Source organism: Tenebrio molitor, chromosome 4 (assembly GCF_963966145.1).
Source record: "Tenebrio molitor chromosome 4, icTenMoli1.1, whole genome shotgun sequence".
In the NCBI taxonomy this organism is placed as follows: Eukaryota; Metazoa; Arthropoda; class Insecta; order Coleoptera; family Tenebrionidae; genus Tenebrio; species Tenebrio molitor.
The window spans coordinates 19,451,915-19,468,817 of record NC_091049.1 but is presented as its reverse complement, the minus strand read 5'-3'; the positions used below and the strand labels follow the sequence as shown (position 1 = coordinate 19,468,817).

General features: G+C 35.2%; 1 protein-coding gene across 1 annotated transcript in view; it reads right to left on the bottom strand.

Annotated features, from left to right (window-relative positions):
- LOC138128364 (serine palmitoyltransferase 1-like) overlaps positions 1–16,903 on the bottom strand; it is a 165,727-nt gene that overhangs the window by 40,103 nt on the left and 108,721 nt on the right. The gene's annotated exons all lie outside the window — the stretch shown is intronic.

Sequence of the window (16,903 nt, the reverse complement as noted above, 5' to 3'; positions counted from 1 at the left end):
AACGTCATGCATGATAATAAACCAAAAAAAAATTATTATTAAACATTTTTTCATAATTTTTCAAATTAAATATAAAAATTGTTTGGTTTATTATCATGCATGACGTTCAACAAAAATTGCGTCTGGTTTGCGTTTAAATTAAAAAGCGAATTATTTAGCTAACCAAGTCAAAAATTGTAATTGTGCCACCAGGGTTTGATGCACTAGCAAATACAGATTCATTTAGTGTAAAAACTTTATAGGTAAATTAACAGTTAATTTCAGAAAACTAATAAAACTGTTACGACCTTAGTTATTAACAACAATTTTTTTTTTAATTCTCAAATATACCTTATCAATAATTAGTTAGGTATATAAAATTTCGACAATTTAATTTAATTAGAAGTTGCGATTTCTCGCGTGCGCGTATACGATGCCCCACCCGGTACAGGGTGATTCATCTTTTACCGCCGGTGGAAAAATTGACCTTAAAAATTATAATTTCGTTTTCATATTTTGCAGACCTAATTTATTATTCATAAGCCACATAATATCGAAAAATGAAATTTATAAGTTAATTGTGTGGCATATGCACACACAGGTATCTTCACACAATTTTACCATGTTAAACTAATTTTAGCATATGGTATTATTGAAATAAAGGCATTTTGATATTCAAATTTGTATTTGCTTCATGATTTACGACATAATGTCCCAATATCTTAACAATGCGATCTATTAGGGGATCTTTATTGCCACCGCAGTGGGCCCTTTACAACTCTATTCGTAAAATCGAACAAATTCACCTAAACAGGTCAGTTTTACAGGGTAGTCATTGTTAAAGAAAATTTACAACACTAAAAGTCAACGAGTACCAATAAAAGCAATTTTTCCATTAAAATCGATTTAATTCAAAAACTATCAAACATTTTTCGAAACGGATTGCAGATATTGATTTTATACGCCATTAGCCACATTCTGATGCAAAAATTTAAACATGAAATTTTTTTAGAAAACAGTTTTTTATAAATATCTGCTCATAAAAAAAACTTTTTTTGAAATAAATTATACCGGCCGAAAGTAAATTTTTCGACAAATCAAATCTGTAAGTTTCATAAAATTTTCTCAATCCTTAAGGGTCATTTTGCCACCAGCGGTAAAAGATGAATCACCCTGTACAAGATGATTCACGAGTAACATTGAGCCTAACAAAATTTGTGATGCAACCAACAATACATGTATCCCGTAGTTTTTTTTTTTTTTGTTTGTGTTTTTATTGATTATTCCCATATACCTAATGATTTTGATTAAATTTGACAAATGTAATGCCGGGTACGTTGACTATGATTTATAAAATTAAAAAATATTTTTTATCCTCATAATCAGTCCAAATGTAATATTGGTAGCATCACAAATTTCGTTAAGCTCATTATTACTCGTGAATCACCTGTATCTTTTTTTAAAGCAGATATAATAATGGAATGTACCAAAAATCGGTGCGTATATTTTCTATAATAAACCCAATGCATGATATTGTTTTGTTAATGTTAATGTCATTTTCCAAACGTCCAGGTTAGCGAAAGGCCGAACATTTTGAAATTACGTCTTACTTTTGTAATGACTTAATGAGCATTATACCCATCACCACCGTTTAACTGGTGCACGGTCAAAATAAAACCCGAAAAAATAACCAAGTGTACCTACTTAAAAAAAATTGCTGGTGCCTACCTGGTTCTGATCTTTAAGAGCCGCTACTACACCTACTAAAATTGCCAACTAAAAAATCAACATTCCAGTGTCCGGAATTAATCAAAACATAACCACCATTACCTGAGCTACTGACATCAAAATCAAATCCAATCACAATGATTTCAAATCCACATTATCATGCTTGGTAGAACGTATGTCAGTTGGGAAAAAAGTACGACGCAGGTAAACGGGAGGGCTGGGGGAGGATTAAGTTGACCGTGCAGTTGGGCCAGAGATAATGCTCTTAAATTTGACCACATCTGAATAGTCTAAGATCCCACTGCATGATTTCTATGTTCATCTGTTTTTTAATCAAAACAAAATTTTTATAGATAATTATGAATAGAGAAATATGTTTCTGCAGGGTTGCCTATTAAAATATGGCCGCAAGTATTTTTTAATTAAAATTAAATTAAAGCCCTTAGATGAAGAAAATGCATATTGTATCACTCAACATATTTTCAAGAATATTGTTCGCGACATTCCCGATGAAAAAGTACAATCTGAGGAGGTCGCTGAATTCCGCTCTTTTGTAGAACTTGAAGTAGAAGACTTCAATGAATGCAATGATAAAACGCCCGACAGTGTACCACCAGACTTCAGAGACACTGTCCACATCGAAAGTTTAAAATATATTGCTGGTTATGTCGCATATCGATTCCGTGACAAGTACTCTCTAGGATTTCCATCTGGGGATAATAGAGAAATTAAGGGCAATATGCCTGATTGGATTCAGTACATATCTCGAGGTTCCCTTTTATATCCTAGTAAACAGTTAATTGCAGCAACTGAAGTTCTCGACTGTGTATTTAATGAGATACACAAAAATTTTTTATCAAAGGATAAATTCATATTTGATACAGTGACTGACAGAACTTTAGAAAAGTTAGAGGATAAACTTCCGCATGAAGTCATACACTGCTTGGCACGAACACGCACTTACATTAGATTGCGTGAGATTAATAAAAAAATCAGTTTCGACAATTGTAAGAAGCGATTGGACGGTAAAATTAAGAAATTTACAAATCCAAAAAAATAGCCCTTGCACCAATTTATTGAATTATTGTTTTACTTGTTGTAAATGTTGTACCTACCATTGTAAATAAGTTCATAAATTAAATAATCTTAATTTTCATCTTGATTATTAGTATAAATTGTTGTCGGAATATTGACATACCTAAATAAAGTAAAAACTGAAAATCTCCCTAATTTGCTGATATTAGGTGCCTTTGCACGTACGCTTCTATCTTCGAGATTTTGGACAATCCACTCAAAAGTCTGTCTGTTTAAAGGTCGTATAATCAATCATGCAATCTTACACAAAATTTTCAGTGCTTTCAAAAGTGTGAACGGGAATGTCGATCTAAAAATCAGCGCCACAACTCTTACAACCTGACACGTAATTTTGAGTGAAATCAAAAAAGCGGGCATGAATATTCACAATTGATCATACTCGTACCTATCAGGCTTATCTCTTGCTCCTCGGACACCCTCAATCGCGTGGTTAAAACTCTATGTAAGTGTAAATATGTGTGTAAAGGCCGCTATGCTGTTCTATTGGCAATGTGTTTACTTTGCCGGTGCTCCGCACGTGACGTCACATGTGCGAGAGAGAAGGCTAGAAAGACACAAGAGCCTGCGCACCGTCACAACATTATACTCCCACCACGACCGTAACGATTATACGGCGGTCCATTGTTTTCTAAAAAATAGTTGACATTGACATTTGTCATCGAATCTGTTTTCTCAGAAATATCAACAAGAAAATGGAAATTGTGGATGATCTAGAGAATTGTACGCCACCAGAAGTGCAAGAGACTGCTACCGGAAGCGGAAAAGTATACTGGACACATTTTAAGGAGATCATCAGCTACAATACTAGTAGATGCAGGTGCCGATATAACCGCTTTAAAAAGACACGGTGGCTGGAAGTCCACAACGGTAGCCGAAGGTTATATAGACACGTCCATGAATAAGAAGATGGACTCAGCGAACAAAATCATCAATGCAGTTTAAGCTTCCAGCAGCAGTGTACGAAACACAACGAAGAATAAAGAAATAACCAATACTAATGTAGATGTAAAATCGCTTCCCTTTACTATTGTTAATTATGTCACGGTTAATGTATATGTACATAATAAAACGTAAAAATAAAAAATATATAATTATTTACTCAATTGTCAATATGATTAGAAAAAGTATAGTATTTAACTCGTGAGAATTGGCCATTTCCATTCGAATGACTTACTCCACTCGCCTACGGCTCGTGGTCGCAAATTTCATTCTCATGGAAATGACCAACTTTCTCACTCGTTGAATAATATACTATTCCCAAACAGTTTCGTTCACTTGTTTTTTACATAAATTATAAGTAATTTCAAAGAGAGATGTGTAAAGAAATTGAAAAGTTTGGGTTGCCATTTCTCACTTGGCCGCAACCCCTTGGCAACCGGGTGTAAACATGTACCTCTCTGTTTAATTTATACCTTCATAACGTATCCTCATAAATTATATATCAAATTAAAGCTATTTTTTTTCTCTACACGATGGAATACGGTTGCTTATGGAAAAGTGGCCGCAAATAGGGGTAACTGTTAAAGATAGATAAGAGCGAAAGAGCACCACACCCTGCATTTTTTTATGTTGTATCTTTGATTTTAAATATTTATTCCTATAGCAATACAGCAACACTTCTAATAAAGTATTTTGTGTGCAACCGTACGCGAAATGAGCACTTCGCGTGCCTTGAGCAGGCCGCGAAATTGAATTTCGCAGCCGTTGCCTTGACGACGGCCGTAAAAGTAAAAGTCATTTCAATATTTATTTATTATCACAATTATAACATATCTATCTCTATATTTGCGGTGTGATCTTACAAAATCTGGATTGGGTACAGTTAAAGTTTGATTTATGCCAGTTTTTGTGTCAGGAACGGCCGCTATTAGTACAGAATTTTTATCTGGTTTGAAGTTCCCGCCAATTTCAAATGGAGTGGTCGCTTCTAGAATGACGAGTCGGTAAAAAAGATCCCCATTATCGATCTAGAAGAATTAGGTTAATTTTTAACCGGTCAAAAAGGGAAATATCTATTAACTAGTAACATATCCTGAATCCTGAATGGCATCAACAGACATTTTGGTTTATTTGTCCCTTCGCACGGCATCTGACATTTCCACGATTAAAATAACCTAAAAGGGAGCAGACGATAACAACTTATCATAACAGAATTTAACATTTACCTGCCACAATAAATAAATTCCAGTAAATAGGTAAGCCAATGCAACATTATCCGACACGGTTTTCACATTCTTCTTGTTACATCAGTTTCAAAGTCACTGTAAAATTTTGTATATTGCTGTTTCGATTTTTCAGGTTTCAAATGCGACACTGCACAATTTATATATTTTTTTTTAACTCTGGATGAGTACACGGAACAAGAGCTGCATATTTGCGGTATAATCTTACAAATTCTGGATTGGTGACAGTAAAAGTTCGTTTTATGCCAGTTTTTGTGTCAGGAACGGCCACTATTAATACAGAATGTTCATCCTTGATGTCATGGATAGACATTTTGGTTAGTTCGTCTCTTCGCATGACTTCTGATATTCCCATGATTAAAATGACCTAAAAAAGGGCAGATTATACAGCAAATTGATCTGGTCTCCTGTCAATACCTTAGAATTTTTCGCCTGATAACCAACTAACTTTTTTTCAAAAAAGGTACCAATTTCAGAAACTTCGTAACACCAATGCCATCCCGTATGTTAAGCGTGAGCTTCAACATTGAATATGTGCTCCATAAAGTTGAACTTTTCACAGTTTTTGATTTTTCCATTAAATAAGCCAAAACAACATTCTCCGACACCGTTTTCACATTATTTTTATTACACCGCTCTTTAAAGTCATTGTAACACTTATCGTACTGCCGTTTGGACTTTTCTGGTATTAAATTGGACACTGCACAATCTGCAATATTTTTTAACTCCGGGGAAGTAGACGGAACAAAAACGTAATTTTCTTGCGACATTTTTCCAATTTTTCTCAAAATGAATTGTTTTATTTATGTCGTTTCCATAGCGACATGGAGACATGTAGGCCGACTTTATTTTTATTGACAGTGAAGGAAATTTTACTTGTTCATTTTATAATTACAAATTTTCGGGTTGCACACAAAATGTTGTGTACACCTTGGCTACGAAATCCTTTGACGACCTCGAGATTGTCTTGTCTCGGCCGCAAAGCGGCCTTGACGACAATTTCTCTCTCGGTTCGTCAAAGTAGGATTTCGCAGCCTTGCTATACAAATAACTATTGTTTGGTGCTGTCGAGAACATAAACACAGGAAGAGAAGATTACAGATAACGCTATAATCCTACCCCTAACTAATGATCGGCCCAACTGAACAATAAATAAATCCCTCTACCTGACGCCTGGCCCAACTGACCAACGGCTTAGTAGTCGGAAAGATCACAGATCACTTGCCATCCGTGTCGATCAATTCAAATTCCCAAAAACATTAAATTGGCCGACCCTACTTTCAACCAATCCGGACAAATCGACGTATTGATTGGAAGCGCATTATTTTGGAAACTCTTTTCCATAGGACAAATTCATGTAAATCAATCGGGTACAATTATCGAAAAAACAAAATTGGGATGGATAATCAGCGGTCCTATTCCACAAATAAATTCAAATTCCGTTTGCAATGTTTCGAAAATTTCATCTCTAGATTCACAATTAAAAAGGTTTTGGGAGATAAACGAATCTCACAATTTAACAAACCACTCAAAAACAGATGACGAACTTTGCGAACAAATGTTCGAAAAAACCACCCAACGTGATTCATTGTTCAGGAGATTTACCGTGAAACTTCCTTTTCGCAACAATCCTCCTAATTTAGGTCATTCGAGAGAACTTGCCATAAAACGATTCAAGTTTTTAGAAAACAATTTTTTCTGAAATAGCAGTTTACAATCGGACTATTGCAGTTTTATGAGGGAGTACCTAAATTTGGGGCACATGGAGAAAATAAACCATCTGCACATCGGCACTACGTGGCCCACCATCCGGTCATAACTGTTGGGGAAAACCGTGTGCTATTCCCTAATTTATTTTCGGTTTGAATCGTCGATACAAATGATGGACTGCACTTGATTTAAGTGTTTATTAAAACTAAATCTTACATACAAAATACCGAGCGTTCAGTTGTGTGCTCGTTCTGAGTTACAATTCAATTCTGTCGGACCGCCGATTTCTTTCCCCAACAATTTTCATAGAGTCATATTTATGTAGACTTTTATCTTTTTTCTAGAATTGCTAAATGAGTAACAAAGTGATACACAGCCAAGGACGTGAAATCATATACAAAGTCTATCAATTTATGAAGAGAGAGAAGGAAGCAAAGGACTTCATTGTTGATCCAAACAACTTGTTTCAGCGACTTGCAGAAGCAACCGGCGGCGGCGTTTCCATGAGCTCGTTGAAACGTACAGCAAAAGAGGGCAACGGACAACCGGAAAGAAAAAAAATCACTTCCCCCACGAAACTTGCTCCAACTTGTCTTTTTAGAAAACTGAACAGTCTTTTATTAAACTTTGGAAATCAATAAATAATAAAATATAATTGAGAAGAGAAGACCGAGTTTACAAGGTGAATTAGAAATGCAAATTTGAATATCTATCTCAATTGTATCTGTTAAACCACCATGTCAATTTAATAATGTTATTTTTTTATAGCAATCTACCAGAAAGTTTGTGATTCTGGATTGGAATTTAATGGGTACAAATTCACGCTTTGGAGGTTAATAAAAAAGATTGGTTTTGGCTGGAAAAAAATGTCTGACAATCGACGTGCTTTGGTGGAGTCCTATGACATACGGTTAAAGCGCATCCAGTATGTCAGAAAGATTACCAAATTTCGGGAGTAAGGCAGATGAATTGTTTACACCGATGAAACTTACATCCACAGCTCCCACACGCGATCCAATGATTGAATTGATGACAAAAATTTGCCTTTAAAAAGGCCAATTAATAGGACAGAGGCTGATCATTCTACATGCTGGAGGTGAAGCTGGTTTCATCAATAATGGTCTCCTGATGTTTAAGTCGGGTATGTAATTGTATAAAAAAAATATATATCGTTATAAACTGTGCCACATTTAGAAACAAAATCCGGGGACTATCATGATGAAATAAACAGCACGAATTTTGAAAATTGGCTTCGTACCCAATTGATTCCAAACTTGCCTCCTCATTCTGTTTTGGTATTGGACAACGCAGCCTACGACAACGTTGTGAACAAAAAGGACCCTTGCAGTAACACCAGAAAAGCTGAAATGGTTGAGTCAGAAAAATATTCCTTATAATTCCACAATGACAAAACCAGAACTGTATGATATAAATCAAAATGCATAGAAATAAATCTCCAGATTACAGAATAGATAAAATTCTGAAAGAGCATGGACATGAAATTTTGAGGTTGCCACCCTATCTATAGTCCGGAGTTCACCCCAATTGAAAATATCTGGGGCATAGTTAAGAACTGGGTGGCGTCTCACAACGTTTCTAAGTTAAAGGACGTGGAAATATTAACACGCCAGAAATTCACCGAAATCACGCCGGATGTTTGGAAGAACACCGTCAATCACGTGAATTTTTGCCAAAACAAAACAGTTTTGACGAACTGATTGATGGGCTCACGTTCGTTGTAAATAGTGGTAGTTCTGACGAAGAATCTGACCGCGGCAGTGATGGGTCAGATTCAGATATAAGTGGAATATCTCCACTGGACTAATATTGCATAATAAAATTTATTTTGAATTTTTTGTTTTCAAGTTTGCTTTCTGAAAATCCCTTGTTTAGTTCGCTTATTATACCGGGTGCCCCAAAATTCGCGGAACAACTCAGTGGGGCAATGTTAACTCATGTTAGGAAATTATGAGAATAATATTTAAAAAATTCTATATCTTTTAGATTTCAAGATCTGGTTTATTTTAAATATTAAAAAAGATTTTTGATTACATATTTGTTTTTTACTAGCCAATGCTATAATAATTCACAATGATTGTGATCGGGTTCGCATTTCATAAATTACAACATTTCCAAGAAGCGATTTTATGTCGGTTTAACCTTAAATTACGTATGGCAACATGGCTTTAATTTTTTTTTCTTATTTCCATGGATACAACAAAAATGAAATATTTGCAGACTATTGGGATACATAGAATGTTTTTAAATGGTGGCACAAATAAATCCATATCTTCTATAAAAAAGATCAATTTTTACCTGATATTTTAACGATTCGTTAACAACGTACTGCTAAGCAGCTGTTCTGTTGTTGCTGTTTTGCGTATAAAAATTTAACATAAAAAAGGTACGCCACTGGGCTACCCCCCCTCTCTTTTCTTCGCGCAGTTTTGTAACTCCTCCTCATGTACATCTCGTTGAAGTAAGCTCTAAATGATGAAGTAGTGAGAGAAACGCAAAAACAGCTACCTATTAGCAATGACATTACTTGTGGAGTGTGTGAGAAAATTCGTAATATCGCTGATTTGGACGCGTGCGAAATTTGTTGTGAACATGTGGAGTTCGACAAGCGAATGATGAAGAAAGTGATGATATTCTGGAATGTCTTATTTGTAATAGAAAAAGAAACATCAACAATAACAGAGTATTAACCCGTGAGAACCAGGCAAAACGAATGAATGAAAACCACATCGGATAATTCACATCTTGCTCCATCCAAGTTTTTTGTAATTTGTCAAGTCATCTAATAACCTTATAAAACGTATATTTTGAAAATATAGAAAATCGTAAAATAAAATGAGTAACAAAAGAAAAGATGTACCTATTGTTTTGGTCCATTCTGTATCAAAAATGTTAATTTATCAGTTTCTTTTAACAGTGCTAATATTACTACACCGTCCTCATTCGAGGTTAAAACAGAAACTGCGTAACATAAAATATCCTGAATATATAGCACAATTCCATATGAAAAATATACACTGTGTCCAAAAAGTCTGGAAACACCCAAATGAAAATGTAAGAAATGTTAAGAAATCAGGTAGGAGATTGGGTAGGCTGATAATAGTAGTTTATTTAACGAGTTCGCGGACCTTTAAAACTCTCGTTTCACTCGAGTTTTAAACTGGCCCACTCATGCCAAAAAAAGCCCAAATTACACAACAACAAGTTGAATACAATGTTTTTTTGTTCGACGAGCCCCCAAAGGCTCCAAATCGCTGAAAATCTTTAAAATTATCTTGACGTTTCGTTTTGACAAGTTGTCAAATTTATCAAAATCCGTTCACACAGGAGAAAATTCTCAAATTCTGACAGTGTCGAACAAAAAATTAATATAGCTCGTTTTGCAAAGCGTTACTAAGACTATGACTAGTATAAACAACGCTATGAACAAGATCCGAAATAATTATCCGTCTGTCAACCCATTTTAATTTGGATAGTTTTGTAAGTACCTTTTGCATTAATGTTCAAGTTTCTTGATTAAACCTTATTTATTCACTTCAGCTTTCAATATCTCACATTCAGACACGAATTTGTTACAATTTGAGGTAGGAATTTCAAATGATTTAGCTAGTTTACTTCACAGCTACTAATCAGCGGGGATAATAACTTCACGGACGCTCCTCAGCGGAGATAATAACTTCACGGACACTGGTCAGCTCGTTAGATGCCATGATAATGTAGCATTATCAATGCAGCAGTATAATGTCATAATTATGGACGTTTGAAGAAAAAGTTAGGTTCCTTCAGGAAATTTCTTATGTAAATTGAAATTTTTTTTGACCGTCAGGTAGACAATTAAAAGATCTAATTTTCCGAAATGAATATCAGACGAATTGTAAAGCTGTTTGAAGATACTGGCAGTGCTAAATGCCGTTGTTGATGAGCACAAGAGCAGTAGCGGCTGCACTGAATGTCTCACAAAGCACGATTATTAGAACTTTAAAGTCTTGGAAATTTCATCCATATAAAATGATCCTGCAACAAGAACTTCACGGCGAAGATTTCCAAAAGCGAACTGAATTTTGCAATTTTATTCAAAGACAAATTCAGTGATAAAACTACATTCAGGAGTCAGGAGTGACTCCGTAATGGATAGGCATAACATGCATTATTGGAGCATTGACAACCCCCATTGGGTTCGTCATGTAGACCATCAAGTTTGATGGTCTATCAACGTTTGGGGTGGAATTATAGGGGAGCATGTTTTGGGTCCTCACTTTTTTGAAGGTCATCTGAACGGCCAAATGTACTTCAAGTTTTTAAGAGATTAATGTACAGATTTAATCGACCAACTCCCTTTAAATGTCGTAAGAAATATGATATTTCAGCATGACGGCGCACCTGCACATTTCCACAATCAAGTGGTGAACTTTTTAAACCAGGAATTTCCGGAAAATTGGATAAGTCGGGGAAGAGGCCATTTGATCCAGTAGCCACCTCGTTCGCCTGATTTGACCTCTGGAACTCTTTCTATGGGGTTATGTTAAGGAGAGAATATCCCAAAAAATACCCACAACAAGAGAAGATATGATGGAACGAATACAACAAGCATTCGCTGCAATCCGAAGAGAGACACCAAGGCCCGGTATTTCAGTCGTGGGTTAACCCAAATATTTCAAATAAAACTGGTTAACTATTAAATTTCCTGGTTAGGGGTTTTTCACTACTTGGTTGGTATCCTAACCAAGTTTTGTCTAACCAAAAAGTTATCCAACATTTGCTGGTGGGTTAACCCAAGAATCGTGGTTAAAGCGTTCAAGTGGTGATTCGAGAAGTAGTGTTTGTTCAGTTTGTTGTGTTTATTGTTTGTGTTTGTTTTGTGTTTATTGTTGGAGTTTATTTTTGTGAGTTTTGTGAAAAGAATATGTCCGTAAGTACAAAAATTAAATCATAATGTTGAAAATACTGATGTTATATCATTTTACCCAGTTGTGGAATGGAAAACCGAAGACGCGGCAAAAACTTCACAAGTGAAGAAATTTTGCTTTTAGCCGAGTTGGTTGGCAAAAATCGATCAGTGATCGAAAATACGCAGTCTGGGGCAGTAACCCACAAACAAAAAGAAGCCGTTTGGCAAAAATTGACAGCGTCGCACCACCAAGATGCTGACAGAAAAATTGAGGAATACAAAAAAAAAATCCACCAACGCAACAAAAAAAAAGTATCATTTGTTTGTTTTATTTAAATGAAATCTAATCAATAATAAAAATTCTTAAATTTAAATTTTACATTTATTGTAGATGTCGGAAAAGGAATATTGTAAGAAAAAAAACCAACAACTTTGTCTGGAGCCCAGTACAGAAAAAGGAAGGCAAAGAAATTGCAAATAATAAATCTGAAATGATACACGTAGATGGCACATTTGATTATTGTACGAAATATTTCACTCAACTTTTCACTATACATGGATATTTTAATGGACATTACATCCCACTGGTTTTTTGCTTATTAAAAGATAAGCGCGATCTTATCTACAGGAAGTGCTTCCAACAATTTTTATATCACGTCAGAAAAAATGTGTGGGAATTAAAACCCAGCAGCGTGGTTCTGGATTTCGAAATAGCTATCCATAATGCTCTGAAATATGTTTGGCCAGAAACGAGAATTGTAGGGTGCAGGTTTCATTTGACCCAAGCCTGGTGGCGAAAAATTCAGCAATTAGGATTGACTGCCGATTACAAGAACAAAAATTCAGAAATAGGACAATGGCTAGGATATTGCTTCGGGCTGTTATTTTTAGAAGCAGAAAAAGTTAGTGACGTGTTTGTGTTTGAACTTTGCCCATTTCAGTCCCCAAATGTCACATTGCAACAGTTTGCAGATTACTTAGTTGACAATTCAACTTAAACATGGCATTCGAAAATCTAACAAAACACCTCACTTAAGTCCAACGGTAATTGATGTAATTCGAGGGGAAGTTTCGAAAATTAATCAAAATTTATGGATTAATTGTGAATCACGTAAAAAAAATTGAACAGTTTTTTAGAAAATAATGACTTTCCCGAAATTATAATCAATGTCAATGATGAATCATCTGGCAGCGAAGATGAAGATATGGAATAATACCCATTCAAATATTTTTGTTACATATTTTTTATTTACTTTTTTCTGTTAGATTTTATGAAACATCCTTTTATTGTTCATTCCTATTTCTATTTTTATAAATATTTTTAAAAATTCTGCCCGAACGATTTAAATGGGTTTCGTTTGCAGGCGGTGACAGGCAAAAATTTGTCCCTATCGTAAATCTTTATTGGCTATTTCGGCTACCGTTGGGGGCGCCACTGAGTCGCGCACTGTTGCCAGATTTTAAATCATACACCGCTCGATTCTGCTTATGTTTGTGCATTGCTTTGTTGTTGGTTTTACGTGAATTTGCGGGTTTTGTGATGGTTTTCTTGAAGTTACACAAAATTTTAACTTATTTAGAGACAACAGCAGAACGCAGATGTGTTGTGCAAGGCGAAGAAGTGTTGTGTGCGAAGTTTTTAATTTTATGTGGTGTTATTAAAGTAGTGGAAACAAGGTAGGAAATTTTTGGATTGTGTCTACAAACAAGTGCCTTGAGTAGTGCTCCACATGAAATTAGAAGAGACAGTTAGAGACCATTTCATCTTAAGGCTGTATGACACGATGCTAAATTTTGTAGAAAATTTGTTAGAAAATGAGAGAGACCCTCGATCGGACCAATGAACGACCAGGATCATAGTCTGTCTTTGTCAGATCCTGATCGTTCATTGGTCCTCTCATTTTCTAACAAATTTTCTACAAAATTTAGCATCGTGTCAAACAAGCTTTAGAAGTAGCTTTAGAAGCTTTAGAAGTACATGATGACTCATCGAAATCTGACCGTACGACGTTAGTCAACTGATGATCAGTGCCGTAGAAACATTCGCTTAGCTGAGGAGTCATTTAATTTATATGATTGAAATTCTAACAAATCAATAATTGAACAATGAATACCATAGAACGATACACAGCGAAAGGAATAACAAAAACAAAACACTTTTTGAACGCTAACGGGGTTAAGTTAGAAATAACAACGAGCGCATGGATTCCACGTGGTTGATAGGTCTGTACGTCGCTGGACTCAAACCTCCCTTAAAAATTTGAACATGGACTCGTTTGACGACAACGCGTTCGTGCGCATTATGTACTTCTTAGATGAAATGGACTATTTTAGCTGCAGCTGATGTACTTGCAAACATATTTCGCCGTGTTTATTGTCCAGGTTGTATACATTTTTTGTTGTGAGTGGCAAAACATCATGGCCCAACAATTTTTATTGTAAGATTCAACACATTTTATGTGTATAATATACGTATGTTGTACGAGTATATAAATATAAATCATGTAAAAATATAACCTTAAAATACTGTTTAACCTGCAAATGTAGTTTTCTAAAGTGTGTTCCAGAGACCCTCATATAATTAGATGAACGTTATTGTACAATTATATTAATTAAATGTTTCTCAGTAGGTACTGGGTGAAAGATGAAAAAAAAGGCACTTATATTGAGTTTAATAACTGTTTTTAATTTGATAATACCAACACCACTCTATCCTCGACAGAAAGCTTATGTGTGCATAGTGTTGGATAACAGTGTTTAACTAGTGAACAAATATCATTTAACAATTTAAAGTTTGATAACAATAGTGAGTGAATTCAAATGTTTATCATTCTCTACTTTACAAATAAATGTAACTAAATCACCATTCGTCACTTGAACATCTTTATCTTCAACATGATGGTTTTGTTGAAAGTTCACAAAAACTGATCCTAAATTTAATAAACTATCAACAGCATTACGTTCATCTTCACACAAATCAGATTCTCATTTGTTTTTTGAGAAAATGTTTTCATAGATAAATTTACAGAAGGAATGGTATTTTCTTTCAAACGTGGTTTTTTGGTCTCTGCAGGTGATGCTTAAATAAATCATCAAAATATAACCTCAAAATACTATGTATTTAACTTACAAATGTATTCTTCTCACTTAAAGTGTTTTCCACAGACCCTCACACAATTAGATGATGGTTTTCCCATTAATAAAGCATTTTCCTATGCTTTCCTTCTCTCTTTCCGGTCTTTAAAACCGAAAACATTTTCGATGTAAACATAATTTGCTTTTACGCGGAAATAAATGAAAACATGCTTTTGGTTCGTTTTTTCGGCACGTGTTACAGCCAAAAATACAACAAATTGTTTTGCCGATCTTGTTTTTTTTATAAACAAACTTCGATTAAACCCACATTTTGTCTAAAAAACACAAACCACTTTAACAAACAACGGCTTGTGTCTGCTTTAACATTTTGCAGAAAATTCTCACCAGATGTTTCACTGATAGCTGGAATCGCCAATAATGATAACCATTACAGTTTTATTTAAATACAGCACAGAGTGATTTACGTCATTCTCATTTTCCCCGGCCGCCACTTGACTGATTTGATTTATGTAAAATGATGCATTCATCCAACATTCCACCAAATCATCTAGGCGGTCCAGACTTCAAAACATTTTTGGAAAAATACGCAAAAGAAAAGGTAGTGTCCCGCAGAACTGTTTGAAGGAAAAAAAAATACTTTAAATTACTTTATGGATCCAAGGCACACAGAAATGTATCAACTTGGTTTATTCTCCCTACAAAAAGGACTCTTAACAGAATGATGCAAAACTTTGGATTTCATGCTGGTTTGACCATAATGTTTTTGAAGGCTCAAAAGTTAAAGTGGGCAATTTGAAAGATATAGATAAGAATAATTTCCGTCTATGTTTAGACAACATGGCAATTAAGTGTATGTTCTGGTTCCCGTGAGGAAAAACTAACATAACCATCCAAAATGGCAGAACAAAGAAAAGTTTATACCATGGATGAGATCCGCAAGCTAGCACCCGGCTACAGGGGCAAAGCTGAGAATTTCGACCCTTCTAAACTTGGAAGGAAACGAGAGTCAGCGCCGCCGAAGCCAAAGGCTGTTAGTCGCACACCAAAGCCCGGACCCAGTAGTCCAGATCTACCGCCACCTACGCACCCTCAACGCGAACCAACTGCGCAGAGGAATTCGCCGATAATATCAGAAGCCATTTTTGGCATTGATGTTTCGGTAACAGAAATTGCGCCGAGGCAGGAGTTCTCTGCTGGCTACCAAAGGCTAATCGATATCTCACTTGAGATGTATCAGAAGTTTCGTGCAGACGAAGTCACATTTATTTTATACCGGGTATCAACCACCAAACCTGGCCATAGGCACATTAGACATATTAAAATAATATATGAGTTGCTATGAAACATATTATTGTTTCGTCAAATGTGCCCAATAATTGAGCATGATACTGCTCTGTGATCGTTCTTCCCTTTTCTAAATTTCAAAAGTATTTCTACTTTCTACGTTACCTACATCAAAAGTTTCCTGATGGCACTGTTTGTACGGATGATAATTATAGCTGTCAATATGACATTACACAATAATATATTTCATAGCAACTCATATATTATTTTAATATGTGTAATGTGCCTATGGCCAGGTTTGGTGGTTGATACCCGGTATAATTGGGAATAATGAAGTTATTGGATTTGAAGATCTTGGTAAAGGCAAAACGTTTAAGCCTGCTTTGAATGATTTGGTTTTATTGATTAAGGGTAATTATAGTAACTGGAAACTGCCCCTAGTTTACTATTTTACACATAATACTTGTAAAGCTATAGAACTGCAGAATATAATTGAGGAGTATATTCAGAAATTGAAAACCATTAACCTTTCTGTAAAGGTTGTGGTAAATGATATGGGCTCAAGTAACATCTGTGTTAGTAACAATTTAAATGTAACACCCGAGCGCCCTTTTTTTATTATAGATGGGAACAAGTTGTATACATGTTTGATGCTCCTCATCTCTTAAAAGCGACAAGAAACATGCTAATGAAACATATTTTTTGTTTTGATGGGAAATCCACATCGTGCTCTGTTGGAACTTCGTCCAACCACTTTTGGAACACCCCCTCTGTCGAAGGGGTGGGGATGTCCAGAAGCAGAAATCAACCCTCATAAGACACAAGATCGACACAAGACTCAACTATCGTCTCTATACAAACACTTACTTATATTTTAAATTATTCAATAAATTGTTAGTGTTACCCAATACGACTATCAATT